The sequence below is a fragment of the Lactuca sativa genome, chromosome 6 (assembly GCF_002870075.4).
Source record: "Lactuca sativa cultivar Salinas chromosome 6, Lsat_Salinas_v11, whole genome shotgun sequence".
In the NCBI taxonomy this organism is placed as follows: Eukaryota; Viridiplantae; Streptophyta; class Magnoliopsida; order Asterales; family Asteraceae; genus Lactuca; species Lactuca sativa.
Window position 1 is genome coordinate 100438183 of NC_056628.2, and position 10495 is coordinate 100448677.

Below are 10495 nucleotides of genomic sequence, written 5' to 3' on the forward strand. Positions count from 1 at the left end.
TTCTTCTAATTTTGAACAAAAAACAATAGAAAGATATAAAAATTTGGATTTGGTTTGAAGAAGGGTGAAAGATTTATTTTATAGGTATATATATATATATATATATATATATATATATATATATATATATATATATATATATATATATATATATATATATATATATATATATATATATATATATAATATTTTGACCATTCAAAAATCATTTTTTACCCACACCCAATCACAAAACACAAGCAAAAGAGGGAGAGGTGTGGCCAAACTGCACCCAAGACCGCATAAGGGGCGGTGTTCCCCTACCTATGTGGTAGTGAGTGCAGCCAAATCGCATACCATTCCGTTGAGTCTTTTGTATTATACTAGGAAGTTTACTTAAGCGTTTCAGCGGGAAGACCGAAATAATTAAGATAAAAAAGGAATTTCTATACCTACCCTCAATGTGAGTGGAATAGTGTCCATGTACCCCATGATGAGGCGATTTATGTGAGTGAGAAGAGGTACGTATAGTAGCACCCTAAAAATAGCAATATATTGTTGTTAATTTGTAGTAAGCCATCATAGTTTTGAAAGTAAAATTATCAAATAATAAAAAGAAGTAAAAGCACAAAGGTTGGATTGTTATTGTATACAATTCCACCAATAGTAGCATTCATTGGAGCTTCGTACTTTACTTAGTTATTTACATTATATAGATGAATGTTAAAGTCATAGATATTGGTTGAAAGATCTTTGGTCTTGCGAAAAATCCCGACTAACTCATAAGAATCATTCAGTATTTGTATCAACAATCGAATAATTTATGAATCTATAGTATGCTTTTCACTTTCATTGAAGAAAGAAAGTTATTGGAAATTTCATGTTTGGTAGCAAATATTTACATGTGTATAAACCAAGGTTTTTCATTAGTAGGTGGAGATAAAGAACCCATCCAATGAAAAATTTGACGTCCAACCCTAAAAACGTATAGATCTAAGCCACAATTGATTGATTTGTCTACATTAACCCCAAAATAAGTCACTACAAACAACGAGTTGTATGCAGAAATATTTTCAATGATGTCGATTAATGGTGTATGGGTATTGGCCATACACAAGAGTGGGCTGGAAAAGCAAATCAAATAACAACAACAACAACAACAACAACAACAACAAAGTCCAAATACCATCACATGCCGATAAGCAAGACTATACATACTTGTCATACTGATCTACATTAAACAATATATAAAATCTTCCATATAGATCTCTGACCAGTATCCCGGTAATCATGGGAAAAGTAAAATGTTTTATTAAAGGGTTTTAACGTTGCAACCTTTGAACAAAAGAAACACCTAGATAGGAATGCAAAAAACTGGACCGACTTCCAACTATAAAAACACTAAGCACTCATCAAATGGGTAAGACAACATTCGAGCAAAAAAACCTTAAGCAATTATGTCACACCCCAAAACTAGGAACGACGGAAACGTTATGGGGCGGAGGACGTCATGTATAATATCAACAACAATGTAAAGTAGTAAACAAGCAACAACATCATCCATTGCATTAATAATATAATTATTATACAAATGTGTTATGTCAAATTTTGATAAACACTAAAGCATAAATCAAAATGAAAGATAAGTCTTGAACAAGCTCCATCTTCCTTTCTCCTTGCATCGGTACCTGTCTATGATAACCTGAGGATACAAGTAATTTTGAAAGCAAGTATCAGCTTTGAAGCTGGTGAGATCATAAGTATTTAGTGTCTTAATTTGTATGAAAGTATTTGTATGTAAGAATTTGTACGTATATGTATTGTAAGTATTTGAAAGTGTATATGAACTGTAAGTGTTTGAAAAACCCTAGAATCCCTATGATTCTTTCTAGTATATGAAGGTGTCTTCTACCAAGACCTAACTGTTTTGAATGTAGTCTTCTACCAAGACCTAACTGTTCTGATTGTAGTCTTCTACCAAGACTTAACTGTGTTACTATTATTATCATTATAAGAAATTGTATCCTTTGGCACTAGGATACTTAAATATAATTCACCTCATTGGTTATGTGAATGAGTCACAAAATAAAGGTAATAATACAATTAACCTGAATATTACCCTTTGGTACTAGGGTAAATAACATTGTTAACTTTAAGACATCCGTAGACGTAGTTTTACCTCTGTTGCTAACAACTGGGTATAGGAATAGTCAGTCCCTTAAAGTATACCTGTAATGGTACCAACCGTTGACATCCGTGGATGTGCTTTTACCTCTGTTGCTAACATAGATTCTAGGAATGGTCAATCCCGCAATGTATCCTTTGGTACTAGGATATTAAATCCAATCTATCTCGTCGATTATGTGATTGTATCACAAGGTAAAGATAAGAACGGGGATTTGATAACAGAGTCGATACATATAAAATGTAATAGGACTCCTCCTGATATATCTATGTAAAAGTATTCCTGTAAGTGTGATCATGTAATAGTATAGTAGAGTACTGAAATGTTCTACGTGTGCTAGCTGTAATGTGTGCTCTCTCTAACTAGCAAGTATAGTATGTACTGTAATGTTCTACGTGTGCTAGCTGTAATGTGTGTTCTCTCTATCTAGCAAGTATAATATGTACTGTAATGTTCTACGTGTGCTAGCTGTAATGTGTGTTCTCTCTATCTAGCAAGTATAATATGTACTGTAATGTTCTACGTGTGCTAGCTGTAATGTGTGTTCTCTCTATCTAGCAAGTATAATATGTACTGTAATGTTCTACGTGTGCTAGCTGTAATGTGTGTTCTCTCTATCTAGCAAGTATAGTATGTACTGTAATGTTCTACATGTGCTAGCTGTAATGTGTGTTCTCTCTATCTAGCAAGTATAGTATGTACTGTAATGTTCTAGAAGGTATTGACTCATGAATGAACTGACTCATTTGTATGATATCGTGTTCTAGTAATTGTTCTAGTATCTTCCTAAACTACCCATATGGTAGTTTACTAGTAATCTATCTGGTAAGTATGGACATGGATGTATACCCTTGCTACTCAAGGGCATATGTTGAACTGGAAGGACCTTTTATGACTATATATGTACACATGATATATAACTAATATTTAAATGACTTTCGGACGAATACCCGATATCCCACCAGACCACATCTCAAGGCGCGAAAAGGAAATAGGGTGGATAGCCTTCCTAAGTCTTTTAAACATTTCTTATATAACTATACATATAGAGGCATGCAATTTATAATATAAAAGCATAAATAAGTTTTGTAAGACATTGGAAACATAAATATTATTTCAAGAAAGATCGACTTGATGTCAATCTATAAAACAATTTGAAGGCATAAGTTTGATAAAGCAGTTTAAGTATAAGGAAATATTTGTTTGAAACACAGTTGTAAATAAGTTTGAAAGGAAATGTACAGTGTAATAAGGAGTTTAAAACATATAAAATGTTTATAAAAGTCATTTGAAGGAAACTGTTTGGTAAAACGGCTAATGAGTAGCCAAATCATTTGAATGCTGTATATTAATCACATGTGATTGATGTAATAAGTAATATAATCCTACTTACTAATCACATGTGATTGATATAATAACTAGCATGGTTCTACTTGTATCCCCCCCCATAAAGCATTTAAAAGTAGTTTAAAACATTAGTTAAGGGGTATGAACTCACCTGCAGTAAGTGACTGGAATTGAACGGACTGTTATCGTACGGAAGGATCGGACAAGTGCTTGGTGTCAAGTGGAGACTTAGACACACACAATGATCCTAATTATATATGAAAACATATGTATATAAATAATTAGTGATTATAACACTAATTATACATGTAATAACATTTAAGCGCGAGGAAAACACTTTTGGACAAGTGCTAGGAGGCTAATGGGTTGCAACTAAGGAGTGCAATGCACCTAATGTGAGTTTAAGGTCTAATGACCATATTCATTGGAGTTTACGGCCCAGGGGAGTAAGCTCCTAGCCGTAATCTCCCAACCAAGGCTTGAAATGGTGCTTAGAATTACTACAACTCTAGTGGGAATTGATTCAAGGCTTATACAAGTGTTTGGGCACCATATTGACTCCTTTGGGGAGTTTATGGCCCAAAGACCCTTTTCCCTTGGAGTTTACGGCCGTAAACTCCCTTGGGAGGGTGATTATGGTGCTTTCAAGTCTCTATAATAACTAGGAACAATTCTAGGCTTTTGTACTTGGCTTTGGAAGAGTTTATGGCACCATTTGGTACCATTTCTTGGAGTTTATGGCCATAGAACCTTTTGGGCCATAAACTCCCTCACTTTTGGAGTTCTAAGTGTTTTAGCTAGTCCATAATACATTTAGGTACATGCCCAAATTGTTTCTTGGCACAAGGAAGGGTTTAGGGTGTCCTTTGACCCCTTTATAGGAGTTTACGGCCCAAGAACCACTCTTGGCCGTAAACTCTTCAATACTTGTGCTTTTCTTATGTTTTCTAGGTTCTAAACACATTATTGTACATGTCTATAATGAAGCCTAAGCCTTTGGGGGAAGTAGGGCACATTTAAGCCCTTGAAATTGGTGTTTACGGTCCAAGAATCTCTTGGGCCGTAAACTCCTTAGGCTAAGTGTTCTTGATTGATTTCTAGTCTCAAATGTTCATACATATCATCCTAAGCTAGTTACCTAACAAGGAAATGGGACTAAATGGCCTTTAAGCTTGATTTTGGAGTTTACTCCCCAAGAACGGTCTTGGGCGGTAAACTCCCGGATCTCATGTATTTGACATACAAACTATTATAATAAGCATAAAACAAGTATTATAACACAACTAGAGAAGTGTACTCACGATTTGGGATGAAAACCCGAAGATCCGTGAGAGAGAATTTGGCTTTTCTCTAATTGAAATTCAACTAATGAACCATTTTGGTTCAGAATTCTATTTATAGTCCTGAGATTTTTGGCAGAAAATATTTCTATTCTCGGAATGAATTCTAATGTCTTAGAGTATTGGATTTATAGTGTTGCACAAAACCCTAGTGCAACCACTCTCCTAGTATCTTCTTAAGTGTAAATCCTGAAAATTGCCAAACTTATACTCGAAATCCGAGTTTTCACTATAACTGGTCTACTTCTATTGGCTTGATATGGTTTGTTCAGAATGGAGATTTCGGGTTGTCACAAATTATTCTTATACCTTAACGTGGCATCTAACTTAGGCATCGAAGAGCAATATCGGGGTCCATCCCTCGGTATAGCTTTATAACCTAGATTTTGTCTATTCTATGCATCATGACTTCTAGAATGTTCATTAGAAGAATTCCCAGTGATAAACAATAAACGTATCTGGAAGCCCAGGTAGCAATGCAAGATAAAAATATACCTCGCAACCTATGTAACGTCCTGAAAATGATAATAAAAATTTTCATTTAAATCTCTATCAAATCCTTCGTTAATTGTTCAAAATCAACACCAAGTCATAATATTCAAAAAATCAAATTACAATTATTTCAAATGTGGAAATCATGAGGGGAGGATGTTGTGCCATCACGTCGGGACCTTCCCTGTTGAACCGGAAGTACCTGAAGGCACAAAGGTTAGTGAGTTCCCCAAAGTACCACATACCAAACATATAATTGGGCTTAACCCTGGGGTATAATCCTACCTAGTACATACATATGGGTCTCACCCTGGGGTGTATTTCAACCTCATCAACGCATATGGGCCCCACCCTGGGGCCTCGCCCTAGGGTCTATTTCAACCTGAACATACTGTAGTGGGCTCCGCCCTAGGGTATATTTCAACCCAAACATACTACAATGGGCCCCGCTCTGGGTATATTTCAACCCAACATACAATCATATATAAACCACATAGTAACTATCATTCTGAGTAACACAATAATGAGCCGACATTGGTGCCTGCGACCCATGGATATAGTGAGAAAACTCACCGCACAGACAGATGAGTAAACTGAATAGCATGCCGCTCCAAGATCAACTCTACCAGTCACCTTAATAAATTCCATGACACCAACTCAACATAAAGATCAAAATACCTAAAATACCCATAGGTCAAACCCTAGTTAAAATCCAGGTCAAAGTCAACTGAGTCAATCGATTTGACTCAGTGACTATATTGGGCGTACTCCTTACGTACGTGAGGCGTACTACATGCAACGTACCCTGTAACACCCCGACTCCTGGATGTGGAACTTGAGGATTTATTGCAAGTGGAAGGGCCTACTCGCTGAGTTGGTTGGCCCTAAAACGTCGTGTAGGAGTTGATCTGGGTGCACGAGTCATGAAGCTTTCTCTTCGAGTTGGAGAGCTGGACTCGATGAGTTAAGACTGTTTATAGAAAAACCCTAATTATTTGGGTTAGCACCCTATTTAAAGGACTTTAACTCCTTTACCCCGCCTCCCTCATCACCCTATCATGTCCAGAGAGAAACCCTAATGAGCTAGCCCATATTTTGAGTGTGTGAAGCCAAAAGTGTGAATTCTTCGAGGAAGCTTGAAGAGTGAAGAGCTTGGAACAAGAAGGAGTCTTTAGATCCAACATTCATACAGTTGTAGCATCTATTTGGAGGTAAAAAGTCCATACCTTGGATTGCCATTTCTTAGATCTCTTCTTATGTGAGTTTATGGGTATTTTGGTGCAAAATGAAGTCCATTTTCGGGTTGAGCTTGTCCATGGGAAGTAGTTGCAGATCTGGACTCCTCTAAGCCCTCATGTACATAAAGTCTTAAGCTTTTTGAAGCTTTGACCCGTCTTCATGTCCTAAACCCTTTTTAGCTTAGTTTTGAGTGTTTTAACCTTGATAGGCGTTGCATGATCGTAAAGTTAGCAACTTTGCATTGTAACTTCATCCTAGGAGGTTCGATCTGGAGTATGGAGCATTGGAATCAACTGGAATGAGTTTATTGTGTTATAGGTGAAGAACTCGACAAGTTGGGCATCCAACTCGACGAGTTGAGTTGAGATTTCCCATTTTTGTATTCAGAGTAAACTCAACGAGTTGGTTGAGCAACTCGACGAGTGGGTAGGGTTTTCCCCGATCTTCTGGACACTGCATGGACTCGAGGAGTTGGCTAGCAACTTGGCGAGTTGACTCGGGTTTTCATAATTTACTAAGTACTAAGGAGCTCGACGAGTTCATGAGTTGCACTCGATGAGTTGGGTCAGATTTGACCGTTGACTTCCATTGAATTTAGGGTTTTGGTCAAGTTGTGCAGTTTGAAGGCCATGGAGGAGCGGAGTCTAGACCAACAATTCGAGTGTGGGATATATATTGCTTTACTCTGCGATGTGAGTCTTCTCACTATAGTTACCTGAGTGGTAATACTGTGCGACCTAAGGGTCTTATACGCTTATATTGAGTATGTAATATCATGCATTTGTCTCTGTGATTTATGTTGCATATTATCCTATGCTTTATTGGTTAGGACCGGAGGGTCTTCACTGAGACACATGACCGGAGGGTCCTTATCGAGATATAGCCACGAGAGGCTAATTATTGTGTGTGGTATTTTGAGGAACTCACTATGCTTCATGCTTACCGTGTTGTGTGATATGTGTTTCAGGTACTTCTCATGATCGCGGGAAGGCACCAGCTTGATTGTACACACCTGTTCGAGATTATGTTGAGGATTCTGGGATATTATCAGTCATTTTGATAAATTGTGTTTTGACAACTGATACATTGTGGTTTTTGAGAAATTTGATATTGAGTTTTATGTGATTTAAAAATGAAAAATCTGTTTTGAAAATTTAGAGCGTTACAAGTTGGTATCAGAGCCTTGGTATGAGGGATTCATATGTACCCTCGAGTATGTCTAGACTCAAACTAAGGATTTGAGAAAATTTTTCTATAAAGAAATGATTTTTCTAAAACTAGTAAGAGTTTTAAAGAGGAAATGAGATGGAGCAGTTTGTACCATTAGCCAGAGCCCGGACGGTGATTTCCCAAAATACCATTACTTGTTTACATTATGAGATATTTACGAGATATTGGAGCTGCATGTTAGAGGATAGGCAAGTTATTTCAGATATTAGGGATAGGGTTGCCTGATTCATGATTCCTTAACCTAGGGGATGCTATTGATTGATATTATCTGCTATTTGCTCTCTGCATGTGCTGAGTAAGAGTACCTAACAGAAATCTTTTAGAGAGAGCTTTGAGTAGAGGAGTAATCTAGGAGAGATACCTAGATGTGTATTTGAGGAATCTATAGAGAGAGTAGTTAGATACCTACGAGAGGTAAGGTTGCCTGAGTTCGGTGATGCCTTTTGATTTGTGGATAGAGTGAGTGAAGTTGTATGCTAGAGTGGCTTTATGTGTGGGTGGAGGTTATTCGATGCCCAAATGTTGCTTGCTTTGTGCTTTGTGGAACTCTTGATGATGGGAGTCAGCTACTAAGTGAATATGAAGATATTCAGGAGGTAGATGGATGGAATCATGAGGAGTTCTTCAGCAGTTGATGGCAGAGAAGTATGAGAACCTAGGAGAGCTTAGGGAGTAATTTTAGCCGATGAGTATGCTATTTAGAGGTGAGCATTCGTTGGGGAGCGAGCATGTGTAAAGGGATCGGTTGATCGAGAAGGTTTAGCAACTACTTAGGAGATCTGGGACAATTCGTATGGAAAGTATGGGTAGATGTGGAAGGTAGTATGGGCCCGTACTACTGAAAGCAGAGGACCCATACACGAAACAGGGAGAATTCAAGAGGTTCTAAGTAGAAGATTGAGGGGAGATAACATGGTTCGGGTACCATGGTTCGTAGTAGAGCGTGCTTCCGTCTTTACCAGTTATTCCGCTGTGGTTGGTCAGACTGAGACTGGACATGGTAGATTGTTGGGCCATAGGGCCATGTCAGTCGGTCTTCAATGGAGTGTACCTTGCAAGGAAAATTGAGTTTAGATCTCGTAGGATTTGACTGGTGAGGCGCCAGTTGGAGTCGCAGGGCTCAAGAAACAGTGGAGATGATGTTTTGTGGAGGTTTGCGGTTTGGATTGGGTGATTGGACAATGGTTGAGATGTCACTTTCTGTGACAATAATTACAATATTTTCGCTTCCCATGTGGATCGAAAGAGATAACAAGATTTCGGTTTCAGAGTTTAGAAGTAAACCCTGTGGGGCGACATATTGTTGCGATATTTTCACCAGAGTATTTTGTAGTATGCCTGCTGCGAGGTATTTCTTATACCATAAGAGAGTCATCAGTGGGGACTGAGATAGATGAGGAAAAAGATATGCCTTAGTTGAGTATTATATGGCATACTTTAGTAGCATTTCCAAGTAATCAATATGAGTATATCAGGGCGGCGACCCTCGTTGTTTACGTTGTATATCGATTGTGAGAGTGAGGTCTCTTGGTTCTATGATAATTCACACGATGGAATGTTGGTTGAGGAATCGGAGATGAGGTGTGTGTGATAGATCATTATTTCAGGTTGAGAGTTGTAACTAATTCGGGATAGTTGGGATGTCCGGTGAAGTGTCAGTATGAGATTTGGGGTGACTAGAGGTAGTCACATTAGGAGGATTCTGAGGTTTTCATATGATATTCAGAATACTTGGAGTTATTGGGTCATTATCTGCAAGGTCATCGAGTGTTGTGTGTACGTTCCATGAGTCAGGAATGATTCATCTGGTGAGGCAGTATGTGGTGTGGGCTGTTAGTATGTCAATGGATGATGGTTCGAACCCTAAGTGGGGGAGGACTGGGTATTTTGTAGGGAGGATCCTCAGTCTGACGTGCTGCAAAAGTTTGGGTTATGGAGATCTGCGGTCCCTAATATATGAGGATGGGGTTATGTGGTAGTCAAGGCAACATACAGAGCGAAAGGATGCATGTTGCATATGCTGTGGAGGGAATAAGTTGTTGGATTAATGTCTAAGTCCATAACTATATTTGGTATGTACTTGACCCGACCCGGCATGGTCCATTTGGGTTGCACTTCACCGACACAATTTATATGGATAGTCTTTTGAGAATAGTATATTTATGATTTATATTAATATATTATAAGTTCTAATATATTAATATGGAAACATATTATTTAATTAGTATTGATCAAGAATTAATTTAGAATTAATTAAGTGATCAAAATGAACTAATTAAATATGGACTCTTAGATATATGTGTGTGTTGGGCTAAGTTCAAATAGGTTGGGCTAAGTTTTCATGGATAGTCCATGAAGTGTTTAACCCATGGATCATATGAAATGAAAGGTCATGGGTTTAACCCTAGTCTCCACACTATATAAAGATGTCCTTGGTTGGTGAAATTGGCACTAGTGTGGGTACACTAAGAGGGTTAGCCGATTTCACTAGAGAGAACCAAAGTATTCTTATTCTCAAAGTCTTCCAAGGTCTTTTGGTGATTTTTGATTCCACTTGAGGCTTCCATACTATTAGGGCTAAGCTCTTAAAGCTTGAAGACATCAAGTTACACCAAAACGTATGTCATCTAACTAGTCTTTGTAGTATAGTTGCCTCATAGTATGCTAGTTAGGATTAAAGCCT